Source organism: Papilio machaon, chromosome 18 (assembly GCF_912999745.1).
Source record: "Papilio machaon chromosome 18, ilPapMach1.1, whole genome shotgun sequence".
Taxonomy (NCBI): domain Eukaryota; kingdom Metazoa; phylum Arthropoda; class Insecta; order Lepidoptera; family Papilionidae; genus Papilio; species Papilio machaon.
The window spans coordinates 1,870,001-1,886,055 of NC_060003.1; positions in this window are offsets into that span (position 1 = coordinate 1,870,001).

Genomic DNA, 16,055 nt, shown 5'->3' on the forward strand with positions numbered 1-16,055 from the left:
AGCCTCGCACCTCTGTAACAATACAGAACTTTGCACGTAGCACTGTATACAAAAAAAATATTAATTGATTTTTAAAAGCCAGCAAAATTGTATTTGAAGCTTTATTTCTTTATTTTTAAAGCTATACAAAACCACCTAAGTAATTCATGTTAATAAGAGATTATTCTAAGATTACATGTTCCCACTGCTAATTACAAACTCATCTTCATTCAGTAAACGACTGGTTCATAAATGAGATAACGTTTGTTATGAGCTGTGGAAAGTCACTGTAATTAACAGCATTATGTACACTTTACTCTTTTGTTTTTATGTCGCATGAACACAACATTATGTGAACTTTATGCATGTTCTCGACTACGTGCCGTAGTGACGGTTTCCGGAACTTTCTTACTAAAGTACCACTTTACCGTACATCCCTTTGTCTTTGCTATTTTTGAAATTAAAATAAAATCTCGCAATATAAGGGAACTGTTCTTTAACTTAATTTTTTCATCGTTTTAGTTCACATTTCTCATCATCAGTTCACTATACGTCCCCGCCGAGAAGCTCGGAACCCCAAGTGACTAGGTCGTAGTCAACCTCGCCGGCCCAGTGCGGGTTAACTTCACACATATTTTTGAATTTCTTCTCGGATATATGCAGGTTGCATCTCAATGTTTTCCTTCACCATAAGAACGTCGGAGAAATGTACGTATGTAAATTGTAAATCAAAAACACATTGGTACATGGCGAGATTGGAACCCAGGACCTGCAGATTACAAGTCATGTGCTTAACTCCTGAGCCACCGACGCTCATAAAAAGATTCCTAAATATCGTGAAATATTCTACATTATCTATTATATTTTAGTACTATAATACCGTTTCTATTTTTTTGTATCGAAATTAACAAAATACTAGAAATATTATCAAGTTATCTTTTAAAATTCGCGTACATTTTTTTTAAATATAACCACACATAGCTTTGTATATTAGTAAATAACATAACTAAAACAAACAAACAAACCTCAATTCTATTCACAGTAAAAAGTTCGCTTTCGATTCAAAGTTTAAATTGATTCTTTATCGCGTAGAAATTTCATTTGAATATACATGAGAAATCAAGTTTTAATAGGATTCAGGGATAAAATTCCGGAGATATAAAGTTCCTACAAGTACTCCATAATAATACAAAGATTTATTTCTTTTTTAAGGTCTAGTCGTTAAGAAGGATAAACTGAAATTATAATTATTTCTTTCATTTATAATAAGAGAAACCAATGGTTTTAGGTTTCTGTAGACCATTATAAAGAGATTCTGTAAACGACAAGGAAGGTTTGTGCTCAAAAAACGTAAAAAAAGAAAGGAAAAACAACTTTTATTTTTACATTTTTCAAGTATCAGTTAAGAAAATAATTATTCTTTTAAATTTGGAATTGCAACGTATGCTGGGTTGCATTTAATTATTAAATGAGCATACTTGAATAATCGGACATAATTTAAAAATTATCTTGGAAACTCATTTATCAGCTCTGTAATAAGTAAAATAACGGCAAAAAATATACTAACGAACTCATTTCGTATAACTCACTACTTGGCCTAAATCTATGTCGCTTAATTTATAACTTAACTTTCAAGTTGTACCGAATGCGAGCAACTTAATGCACCGCATTACTTCACTTTTAACCTGCATTTGCTTAAACTCTTGAAACTAATGTCACTGCAGCTAACTTGAGAATTTAATGAGTGCTTTGAAAGTTTAAGTTGAATCCACATCAAGTTTAAAACTATGTTTAAACTTTAAACGAATGCTCTAAAAGTATGTTTTTCTGAATTTAACAAGTTTGCAGCAATACTGACAAAAAAATCCGTCTGACTTTACTTCTTAACGATGGTCGTTGGTCGTTCTGTCAAAATTAAATGTATAAAATTTTGTATCAACAAATTCTTCTAATTATTTTTAATGTAGTATAAAGACGTCGCGAACAAATTGATTGATTTTTTGGTATATACTTTATTTTAAAAAAAGACTAAGGCTTTTTCGTACAGAAGGCAACGTATATCTTCGAAACCCGGCAATTTTAATCGCTGAACGACTTATACAATGTCATAGAGGTTTGTACACTGCAAGCGTCGCCTACATTTTTCCATGACAACGCCAAAGAGAGTCACTTACTGTTATGTATGCGCTTCAACTATGCGCGAATAGGAACGGTCACCTGCGCCTGACCAGTACGTCAACGTGATGTAATTAAAGCAGTCCGCACTAAGCAAGCGATACTTACAATCTGTTTCTCAAGGTCATCGTGAGAAATGTTCAAGATGGCGTAACAAATCTATACAGTTGACATAAAGTCGCTATGCCTGTACTAACCGAATGGAAGATTTGCGTTGATTATTGTTGTGTACAAAGCGCACGCAATACGATTCTTTACTTTGCTTTCAGTACGTAAGGTTTTATTGTTTGCGAATGGAGTTGCTAAAAATATAGACAATACAAGTTTGATTCCATATTTTCTTGTAAAAAGTGTTATGTTTGCTAAACGTGTGGAGCCAGGATGGCTCAATAAACCTTAAATATATTATCTTAATATATATAAGTCTCGTGTCACAATTTTTGTCCTCAATGGACTCCTAAACCACTAAACCGATTATAATAAAATTCGCACACCATCTGCAGTTCGATCCAACTTGAGAGATAGGATAGTTTAAATCTCAAATTATAGTCGCAATTTTAATTTATTGCTAATTATTTGTCTGTTATTATTTGACAGTCACAATTATCTGTTAACTCCAAATGATTCTAACAGATTTCGATACCTTTCGACTGGGTTGAGTAAGTAATCAATAGATGGCGCTGCTATGGTAAATCTACGAACGTGTCATATAAGCTTATTAACTGCGCGCGGACGGAGTCGCGGGCGACAGCTAGTTGTAACATAAAATCTTTCCATTTATGCTGTCAAATATCTTCTTAACTACCCATTATATCAAAAATATTTGTAATACCGTATAAATTGTCGTTTATGATCAATAAAACTTATCGCGAAATTCGTCTACAATTTTCTATTAACTGCTACCATTCGTCTAGACCTTTACAAATGCAATTCAGCGTTTTATTGTAAATTGTCTCGCATTTTGTTTCACTTGATTTAATTCAAATAAAAGCTATGAAGTAATAAATTTAAAACAAAAAAAACTTTCACACGTTTATTTATTTCTTTAAGTTTTATTATTGTTGATAAGGTGATTTTATCGATAGTAATAACTGTTTTTGGTGATGAAAAACTTACAATGACAAGACTTTTTATTAATATGAACAAGATAAATCTATCTATCTAAGAAAGTGGTATTAGTTACACTATTTATATCTCAAGATCGGTCGAACTGATTTAGCTGAAAATTCATGGGTATGTAGTTGAGAACGGGATACGGACATACGAACTTTTTTATCTTGTGTGCATTTTTTTTATTCCGCGTGGACGAAGTCGCGGGTAAAAGCTAGTTTTATATAAAAAGATGTCACAAAGAAGATATTAATTTTAAAAATGTTTCACAAAATAGAGTAGAGAAAATTAGATGCGTGAATTTTCTTGAAAATTGTAAACAAAACCTTGCTTTACATAGCCTATACTACATCATGCATATAATAAACAGTGCTTTGGCTTACTGCCAAGGTGCTAGCTGGTAGGCTTGTATGGTAAGATTTCATCCCGAGATGCGTTTACCAAATACTAACAGTAAATTGTTTACAACAGAATGTACTATGAACTATGAGTATGCAACGCAAATACATTGAAAGTATCCTTTAACTTGATAAAGAATACTAAATCATTGTTAAAAATATGAACAAGACATATATTTACGGTGACAAAACTTTGATTACTATCAGTCAGTCTTATGGTTGGACTGTGATAAATAGACTACTAGCTGTCGCCCGCGACTCCATTCGTTCGGGATTAAAAAAAACTTAATAAGTAGCCTATGTGTTATTCCAGACCATGTCCTATATTTATTCATAATTTGATCGAGATCCATTAAGCCGTTATGGAAATACCTTCAAACATCCATCCATCCATATAAACATTCGCATTTATAATATTACTAAGACGTAGGTTTAATAATAAAAATAATAATACATTGAAATACCTATACTTAGGATAATAATCATAAATTATGCCATGATCCATATTAGTTATTATAAAGGGGAAAGATTTTATTGTTTGTTTGCATTGACTTTAACTTTCGGTCCGTTGCTCGTTTGCCCCTTTCTCATATATAAAAAAAAAATTGAGCGATTTAAAAAAAATCTTTCACTCTTATGAAGCTACACTATTTCCCGTTGACATAGGCTATATTTACTAAGTACTAGATTAATATTTAATTCCACGCGGACGAAGCCGCGGGCAACTGTTAATGTATAAAACAGTCTTGAAGAGACTACATTGAAAAAAATGAAAATATAAATAATAAGTTGGGACTGGAGCGTGACACAGATAAGTAAGGTTCGACCTTTATATGATTTATGACTTACACTATATTCATAAAGGGAATCCCTTAACGTTGAGAAATTGTTTTTCTTGCAGTCGATTTTCGGTGTCCAAATACCTGTAAAAATCATATATAATAATTTAATCTCCCTGATTTCCCTTCCCCCCTCCCTCTCCCTTTCATTCCCTACCCTTAGAAAGAATAGGTTTTCGGCAAAGGAAATTCAAAGTTTTTAGAACATTTTATTGAGCTTAAAACTTTGCTTTCTCCTTTAAATTACCGTCGTAAGTATATTGAAATATATTGAGCAATTATTTAATTCTATTTTGATGTTCACTATTTTCTATGTCATGATTTTGAAATAGAAAGGCTTCCGATAACTAAGAAGACATACAAAACTTTAAATTAACTTACAAGCTATTGTAGTTATCACTTGAATGTGTTCAATTACAATGACACAGTTTCATTCCAACATTCTTGACATTGTACGATTTATATTATTATGGGCTTCCACTGTACTTCCCTTGCACATATATAATTGTCCCTCTCATTCTCTGCCAAACCAAGAGACATATATTAGGTCAATGGAATTTTAGTGTTAAAAAGTCAAACTAGGATATCTGGCCCGGTGAAAAAAGGATCTTGTGGCTTTTTTGACAGTGACAGGACAGTTTAGTTTGACTTATGCCCACGAGGTCAGACAACTTTGTCGATCTATAGAACAATGTATAAGTCTAAAGATTTCAACTAAGTTGTTTGAACCGAACTTTTATTTGCATAAAGAAGGTTGTATTAAATCCAAGACTTTTATAGATTTCATCGAAATATTTTTAACTAGCTTACTATTTTGTACATAAAAAGATACAAAATTAAAAATAAACTAGCAGACTATATAGTTAAGTTTATATATATGTATTCCAGCATCTTTTTGGAATCAGTAGATAGAGCTAATGATCGTAAAATGCGATTTCTCTGAGCCAATTCAGTTAAAATATTTCGTATCTTTACATTTACTAAATATTATTGATAAGGTTCATATATCAACAGGCATTAGTTTTATTAGTTTCTTCAATTTAACTAATGGAACCTGAAAGTATTGTGTACAAGAAAACATCTTTGAATATGCATTCAAATAAATCTTACAAGACTTGTATGGTTGAATTCTTTACCACAACGATACGAACAAAAACAAGAATGCCGCATTTTAACCTTTGAAACTAATATTATTTTATGAAGTGTATAAAACATATCGTTATCTCTCTTACTCTCCTTGCTAAAACTAAGATAAAAATATGTGTTTTGTACATGTTCGTCAACAGTGAAAACTCACGTTCGCTTGTCACTTCATCCAGAAGCGATCCAAAAAAACTGTCGTAACATGTAATGGACGAACTTTTGATTGATATTTCAAGTCTGCGATAAACACATATAAATAAGGAACTAACGAGAAAAACATATACCTAAAAAATATTTGGCTTTTTTCTTTCTTATACATTCCTTCCTCACCAAATCTTTTCCCCTTTCCTTATTACAAACGTGTGGAAAGGGTAAGTGAACTAGAATAAGGCCTCCAGCTAGATAAGCGTGCCTTAATTACTACTATCTATTTATTATATGTAAAAATAGAGATCAGGATATACCTAGATTTGTATGCCGGATAAATTCTTATAATTATTCAATAGGAAGCTATTTACCCCATATGTAGTCTACTTTTATGACGTCATAGAACAAGACTAACCGTGGTTTTCTGAGACCAAAATCTCCATTTAAATTACATTTAGTAGAAACATAGCCTAGCAATGTTCGTTTCTAAAATAATCTAATATATAAAATTCTCGTGTCACAGTTTTCGTCACCGTACTCCTCCGAAACGGCTTGACCGATTCTCATGAAATTTTGTGAGCATATTCAGTAGGTCTGAGAATCGGCCAACATCTATTTTTCATTTTTTTTTTAACTGCGCGCGGCGGAGTCGCGGGCGACAGCTAGTAGTATATACAAGGTTAACAGTGCAAAACTCTCCAATCAAACTTAACTCTCTATATAACTTTATCATCATCATCATCAACCTGCCCTTATCCCTATGGAGGGTCGGCACAGTATGTACTACTCCTCCATACATCTCTATCAGCCGTCATATCTGAATTTACCCCCTTCTTACGCATATCCTCTTTCACACAATCCATCCATACTTTCTTTGGTCTTCCTCTACCTTTATAGCCATCCACATTCAATCTCATTACTTTTTTATTTATATGATTATCATCCCTCCGCATAACATGTCCAAACCACGCTAACCTTCTGCTCCTCAATTTCTCGATAACTGGCGCTACTTTCAAACTTCCTCTGATATGCACATTCTTAACTTTATCTTTTCTTGTCACACCACACATCCATCTTAGCATACGCATCTCAGCTACATGCAATCTTCTTTCATCCGAAACCTTGGTGGCCCAACATTCAGATCCGTACAATAAGACAGGTCTTACGATTGACTTGTAGATCTGTCCCTTAAGCTTGGGTGGCATTCTTGGATCACAAGTCACACCGGTGACCTGTCGCCATTTCATCCAACCTGCATTTATTCGGCTTTTCACATCCCGGTCAACACCACCATCGTATTGGACGAGTGAACCGAGGTACTTAAAATCGGAGCAGGTTGGTAGGTCAACACCATTTAAAGCGATTGGAGAAAAGCTGGTCGGACCACCAAAATCGCAGAATAAATGTTCAGTTTTGGTTCTGCTGATTTTAAGATCAGCTCTCTCCAATTTATCTCGCCATTTTTCCAACCTGCTCTGCACCTCGCATTCATCCTCCCCGACAAGCACGATGTCATCAGCATAAAGCATACACCAGGGTGCTTCCTCCTGTATGTCTGACGTTAGCGCATCCATTACCAGGAGGAAGAGATACGGACTTAAAGCCGAACCCTGGTGTAGACCTACCGAGACACCAAACCTGTCACTATCGCCAACAGCGGACTGGATGTGTGTATTGGCTCGACAATACATAGCACGAATAAGCTGCAGGTATTTCCCAGGCACTCCTTTCACTTTCAAAGCCCACCACAAAACCTTCCTCGGAACCCTATCGTATGCTTTTTCGAGGTCTACAAACACCATGTGCAGGTTTTTATGCACACGCCTATATTTCTCGCAAAGTTGGCGAATAGCAAAAATGGCATCCGTAGTCCCCCGTCCTGGTGTGAACCCAAATTGGTTCCGAGTTACCTCACTCTCCTCTCTTATTCTTCCGTCCACCACTCTCTCCCAAGCTTTCATACTGTGTGACATGAGCTTTATTCCTCTATAGTTGTTACAGATTTGTACATCACCCTTGTTTTTAAAAATTGGCACCAGCGAACTCCTACACCACTCATCTGGAATCACCTCTTCCTGTAACAACTTGTTGAAGAATAGAGTCAGCCACACCAATCCGTCCGCCTTTAGGAGCTTCCATACTTCCACTGGTATTCCATCCGGCCCAACTGCTTTTCCGTTCTTCATACCTTGCACAGCTTTCTTTACTTCATCCACGCTAATCTCTTTCACCATACCAATATTAACCGGCACTTTTTCCAACACCCCACTCCAAATATTCTCTTCGTTCATCAATTTTTCAAAATAATCCTTCCAACGCTGTTTAATATCATTATCATCCGTCAATACATTTCCTTCATCGTCTTTAATACACTTGATGTGGTTTACATCTCTTGCATTCCTTTCTCTCTCTCTTGCTATACGGAACAGGCGTTTTTGTCCCGGCGGGCTGTTCAGGGATTCATATAATTTATCTTGTGCCTGTGCCTTAGCAGTTGCGATGGCTTTCTTAGTAAATCGCTTACACTCCTTATATAACTGCCTTTTATTCTCTTTCAAATCCTTATCATTATCATCCACACCCTGCCACTCTTTAAATGCTCTCTTCTTTTCACTCAAAGCCTCACGCACATTTGCACTCCACCACCAAGTTTCTCTATCAATTTTCCCTTTACCTTTTGTCTTTTGTCTCTATATAACTTTATAAATGTTATAAATAATTTACGTATACTAAAACTCACAGAATACTTCAAGTAATGCTACAAAATTTTTACAGCTCACAATTTGTTTAACCGTGAGGGATCATTACACTTTAAGCTTCAAAGCGTAAAGTTTTGGAGATTGACAATAATAAATAGAGGAAAAACAACAACTCATTTTACTTTTAATATATTATAGGGTAAACGAATGTTAAAGAAACGGCTTTCTTGGCGAAATTTTATAATACGTTTACTCATTTTTAAATTTAGCTGGTACAAACCATCATGATAAACTCGTTGTCCTTAACCCACTCACGTAGGATCTACGCACCAGTTTATGGTCATATAGATTGACATCTCTTCCATCATTTACCTGATACAAACGAACAATTAAATCCTTTCAATTTATGTTATTGTACATTTAAAAAAAAAAAAACAAATAAAAAAAATATAAATTAAACAAATATAATACCTATGAATAGTCTTCTCCAATACATTAAAGTAATTAAGTTACTAAATTGAACTAATTTGTAAGGAAGCGAAGGCAATAAACGGGAGAGCGTAAACGTTTTTATTGACAACGTAAAAGGAAAGGCGGGCAAATTTTCACGTAATAAAAGCAACAAAATTAGTTTCATCGCCATTTCAATGGATGCAAAATTACCGTAAACTCAAAAAGGTATTTAAATTTGTTTTTAATTCATTGTGTAAATTGCGCAACCAATTTCATACTTTACTGGCTGTCGCATGCGACACCGTCCGCGCGGAATTAAAAAAAACATAATAATATATTTTAAATGACGAATGGGTACAAAGCACTGACCTCTGTGAATGGACTGGCTATAAGAGGAACTGTTTTGTGCTCATTTGATTTTCTCTATTTTGGCGCTAATGACTAAACAGATAGAATTAATTGTCACGTAACATCAAGCAGTTCGAAGCAAAAGCTATCATTTGCAAGCAATCGCCTATCCTGTCCTATAGAGATCAGTGATACAGAGGTAACCATTTCCGCACACAAACACGACACATGCCAAGGGATTAGGTTTGATCGATTGCAAATTGGAACTGTCCGGATGACGCAGGCGGGAAAGCTTTAATAAATCCACTATAGGGCGCCCCTGCAGAGACGAATTAGATTTCTAATATAATTTCTTGGATAATAAACAAATTTTACTAAGGAGTGTATGTCCATTTCAGTGGACCTAGCACGAATAATTGTGACAATCGTAATCAACGTAATTTGTATTAAAATTTATGCAGCGGGTGTAAAGTACACCAAAAATTTCTTTCTACTTTTAACATAATTGACAATGACGATACTAAAGCGATTGTCACCAATAATCGTGCTAGGCTCACAGATGAATAGACTACCGATTGACTTTTCAGTCATTACAAAAATAAATCAGTATTTAGAGGATGTAGAATGAAACAAGTTACAAATACATTTTAATTTGGACACAATATATACAGTCGAACATGAATAAGCGAGAGTCCGAAAGAAGTTTTTCTCTTACCTGAGTTTCTCGCTTATCTAGGTTCGACTGTATTTTAAGACGTTACATTCAGCATATGATCTTACTTTATTGAAAAAAGTCGTCAGACAAAGAAATTGGATAAAATCAATACGTTATCGTATATAAAATAAAATGTTGCGAAACTCACAATTGAACGTAAACTTTCCATTAACCTTTATTTTTCTCGGAATGGTTTCGGCACAAAAGAAAAATGAACAAAGGCTTTCATTACTGCCGTATAAAAGTACTTTTGAACGTATTATAATTTGATCCTTTGAACCTTTTTCTTAATTAACTTTAGGAAATTTTCTTTTAATCGTATTCTATTGTATTATAAAGATAAAGAGCACCACATATTACTAATGTTACAAATGTGAATGTTTAGATGGATGGATGTTTGTTTGAAGGTATCTCCGGAACGGCTCAACGAATTTTGATGAAATTTATCAAAGATATAGAAAATAGTCTGAAAGAACACATAGGCTACTTATAAAGCTTTTTTTTTTATTCCGCGCGGACGGAGTCGCGGACAAACGCTACTCATTTATAATTATAGAAATAGCACAGGTAAAATTAAACATCAAAATAAAAACATAAATACATGTTTACTCATAGTACCTATCCAAATGCCTGGTTTACATTATTCCAGTACAGTAGGAGGACTAGTGTTTTATCTCACTGGCGCCAGTCAGTGTTTACATTATGCCAGTGTTAATTTTGAGCACCACAATCCTATTGTAACGGTATAATGTAATAGTTATAACAGCAAAGCAATATTTGAAAAGAAACTGCAACATTTAAATAGATTTAGAATTTTTAATGAAATCTAAATGTAATATTGCTATTCAGGAAGGGCGAGGACAACAAACAAATTTTGATCCCTTTTGTAGCCAGCGACTCAATTGCTCCAAATACATGTAAGACGTCCGTCCTTGACGGCGTCCTGGATTGTACTAACTGATTTAATGCTCATCATGAGACAGTGTGGTCTACCCTCCATTTGAAGACAGACAGCGATCAACTCATTATCGAAATTAATAATTTTAAAACTTAAAATAGGTATTTTATCAAATTAATGCTTACTAAAGCTTTAATACTTATCCATTAATGTTATAAAGAAGCACGGAATTTGTGAGAAGCACGTACAGGAGATAAACAATATTAACGTCATCCCAGCTTGCAAGCTCTGCAACGTATATTGTAAATTGCATTTTCTAAGGTAAAACTAGATTAAAATCTTACCAAAAAAAAAACTAAGACAATGTTTCAAATATATTTTTGCTTAAGTATAAGTTAACCATTTTATACTGTGACTATCGCCCGGCGCGTATTTTTTACAAAACATGGTATTGTCGTAATATAAACATTATAATATGTAGGCATGAGAAATGCAATCTTGACCAATAAATAATAAAGTACTTATATTGAAAGCAGTGTTGAGATACTTCGCTTGACGTACATAATATTAATCAGCGGTGGTCAAAGTGTTAGAAAACCTGTTTGACTAATCAGTGTTTCTTTTTCGGTAATACAGTATGTTTCTTTTTATCTAATGATTAATATTATCTCCCTTTATCTATATATATAAAAGAAAGTCGTGTTAGTTACACTATTTATAACTCAAGAACGGCTGAATCGATTTGACTGAATATTAGTGGGCAGGTAGCTTAGAACTAGGAAACGGACATAGGATAATTTTTACCCCGTTTTCTATTTTTTTTGTTCCGCGCGGACGGAGTCGCGGGTAAAAGCTAGTATTCTCATAATTCCAAAAGATGCTAAATCATTATTAATTATTATTAACATTGATTGCCAAATACTTTGCCCTCTTACAACAAAAAGGTACAGTGCCATCCAAAATTTGTTATAGATCGGAGAATCAGACACAATTTTTTTTTTAATAAATTTTATATGTATGTATTTTTCAAGTATTAATAAATCCTTATAATTATAGTACATTCTAAAAAAACTTTTTTTATGTCTACTTTAAAATTTACTTTAAATATATCTACTGAACTTGATCGAGTTACAGTAGAGCGAAAGCCAATATCGAGTTTGTAATCTGAGATTAACTTAAAGTTTAAAAGGTCAACATGAACGGCTTTAATATAAATGTAATTCAACTCTGTTTTCAGTGTTATCTTACAAAAATCAATTAATACTTAGGTTTATTTGAGAAAGCAGTTCCGAACTGAATTTAAAAAAAAAAACTATTAATAAATATAGTCTATGTCATCCGGGTATAGTGTAGTTTCCCAACAGTGAATTTATCAAAACAGTTCAGTATTTTTAGTATTTATTCAATGAAAATAAACAACCAATTTATAATATTGATTATAGATAAAAATACAAATAGGTACTTCCAATGTCTTTTTCAGCCGACTTCAAAAAGAAGGAGGTTATCAATTCGACTGTATTTTTTTATGTGTGTTACCGCGATGCTCCGCCCCTGGTGTTCCGATTTTGATAAAAAATATTTTAATCGAAAGGAATTGCTTGCAGATGGGTCCCATTTTTATTGTTTTTTTTTTAAATAACTACAAGACTAGCATATTTTGAATTTAGCTTCAAAATGTGTTACGAAAATTAGGGACATTTTTGCTTTCCATGCTTACTTAGGCTTAACTATAGGACTTACATAAAAATTATGTATCGAAGAATTGTAGCTCTTTAAATGTGCTAAATAAAACTTTGTAATAGCATATATCTATCTTTTATAGTTTTCTCACAATAACCATTTTTTTCTTTAGAAACATCAAATAAATTCATTACTTATCTATAGAAAATGGTAAAAAAATCTAAGATTTTCTTAGTCAAATATATATTTTTTTCTACTATGATGTAAATACACAATTAAGGTGAGATTAAATTGTAAATGATAAATATAAAAAAGTAAAATTTTTATATTTTTCTAAAATACCCTTAAGTCGGTCTATCCCAAGTTTATGACAGCAGTAAAGCTACCATTATACCAAAATCCGAACCGGATTAAATTTGATGGATGCTGAGATTTTACTGTGATAAAGTTTAAATGAATTATAAACTCATTTTATTTTTCTCCTTTGAACTTATAAAAGAATTTAGAATGTGCCATAAAAAAGGTAATTCTTCGTGTTTATTCTGTCATTGAAATTGAATTAATAAATTGTAATGAAAACGTTTTAGAAATTATAAGTGATTTTGAAATAATTGAAAACAATTGCAGATCGAATTTTTATCAATTACGCTATCTTTATTTTTATCACATAACTACCTAAATGTGACAGAAACGAGAAGTATTTTATTTTTTTACAAGATTTTCACTGCCGAAAAAACATATTTAAAGCCTTCTCTTTCCCTATGAAAAAAAAAACTTGAGAGGTGTCAAGGGACACCCGGATGGAACGAAGTTCCTTTCGATTAATTAGTGAAGGAACCAATGTTTATTCTATGAATAAAAAACTTAAGTCATCACAAGAAGTACATTTTATTTCTATGAATTTTCGTTATATATTGTCACGTCGTTGCCATGGTGAAGTAGCGCTCATTCGTCGTTAACATACTTACTATAGCAAAAAGTGTCGTGACAACTTTTCGTAAGAATTTTTTCCGTCTAGCCCCCTTTCACAACGCGCGATAAGGAACTTCGTTCCAATAATATAAAATAACAATTATTTATTCTACAGATGTATAAATCCGTAGTAACAAAACATATGTACATATTCTGTCTTGTCTTTAAATTGTCATATGACTACGTGATTCAAATATCAAAGAAATATCTTTGATCTTAAACAAATAATAAAAAGCAATAAAGTCACGGGAACGAAGCACAAATAGATATTCAGTCCGTAGTTGTCAGATAAACAAGACATACGATAATGATAGTCGTCGAACGAAATTGACAAACTTTTTTATTGTTGTTTCTATTCGAGTCACTGAGGTCAGTAGATTGTACTGGACAGGCTATTAGCCGTGGTTTTTTGTGCCTATTTCAATTTCAGTAAATTGGATACTCAAAATCAACCTCATTTGTCTTACTGGAAAATCTATGCAGTGTAATAATAAATGATTAATATCATAAATTCTCTTAACATTTATCTTCGTTCTTGTAAGAAATTAATAAATAGTGATTTAATACTTCTTATTAACAACGACTGATTTTATGAAAATTCCCGTCTGCGTTGATATCCATCCACTGTGTATTCAAGCCTTAAAGTGTGGTTCCACAAGGACTATATTTTAATAAATGTAATACATAAGACTAACTATTAAAATAGCTAAAAGTGAACAAGCATTTAGAATATAGGTCAATATATAGTAATAAAAACTAGTGGAAAATATTACGTAAATGCTTTGACGTCATAGAAACTCCAAACAAATGATGTCACAGTGTTGGTGCAGACTAAAAGTAATTGCGAAAAACTTAAATATAGAAGTTGTTTGGTGGATTCAATACAATATAAATTCTTTTTAATATAATCTTTTTAAACGAGTGAAACGCTCTGATAAGTAACAGACCCTTTTCACTTCAACTTTTGTAAATCTGACATTTTTATAGAGCTGTCACTGCCGATGAATTAACCATTTAGCATTACTACCTGACAAGAAGGTTATATTTATTTAGGTATAGCAGTTGCCCGGGGATTCGTGTGCTTGGAATAAAATATCTTCAGTTAATAATAATAATTAATTATAGCCTATATCACCCGGGAAGAATTTTGACATCGGTTCAGTAGTTATGGAGTCGGTTCAATTCAAACAAACAAATAATTAAATATTTTATATTCATAAATTCATAATAATACTATGGATAATTCTAGCTACGTAGGTCGACGCAGCGTGGGCAAGCCTCCCGCAAGATGGACCGATGATCTAGCCAAGGTTGCGGGAGTATTCTGGATGCGGGATGCACAGGACCGATCATCGTGGCGATCTTTGGGGGAGGCATATGCCCAGCAGTGGGCGTTACGTGGCTGAGAAGAAGATGAAGGTGGCTACATTTGTGACATACAAATGTTCTGTTGTTATCGTCTGTAGGTTCATTTGATTGACTGATTTCTAAGCGAGACTTGCAGGACTTACGTCTAAATAAAGTTTTGATTAAAACGTATCCAGCAATCTAAGCTTTGATCATGCCAATTATTGTGCAGAATGGTAAAAATAATCACGCAAATCTAACGCCCTCTATTATAAACTCTCTTTGAACTCACAGTTGAACGAGGCTGATTTATTTTATCACAGTTTCACATTTTACATAAAGATGGCGGCGTTATGAATAAAAAGATGTTTTTAAAAACCCCTATTTCTACAACAATGTTAAAGTGTTTCTTTTCATGATTTCTTCAAGGTCTTATTACAAATCTAGTACCTATAGTAATTTTATTAGACAAAAAGTATTGACCACAAAAATCATTTATTTGTGGTCAAGCTAAATAGGCGTCATTATAGACGCTTACCTTTCATCGGAACACATTTTTAAATCATTTATTTTTATCCAGTAAACACAAAATAAAATTTATTTTCGTTCACCATTGTCACCATTTTTACAATTTTTTTCATTTCTACAGCATTATCGTGGTGATTTTACTTTTTTTATCAAATTTGAAAAGTCCCTTATTCAAACTCAGCCCAGAGAAAGTCAGCAGACAACAATGACCCAGGTCGTCCCCAATATTAAAGTAGACCCAAAACCTTTTTCACGTTTACACATGTAATAAATTTTTATTTAAGTATACTTAAGCAAATATAATAACTTCAATGCAGATGAAACTATTGATATGCATTTTCGTACTTTTTTACCGCTATCAATACGCCTTAGGAGAAAGGCCCTCCAGCGCATGCGGTACACTAAAATCTCCGGCCATCTTTACAAGGCCAATGATCCCTCTTGAAATAAAACATTAAAGAAATAAAAATCAATGAATTCAATTGAATAGCATTCTGATGAACAATATTTTTCTCTTTTGTGTTATTATTAAACTATATTTTTGTCTATTGTATTTTATACAAAAAAAGAAAGTTAATTCAAATAATTCGTGCAAAATATTTAAAAAATTGCATCAGCCTTTCT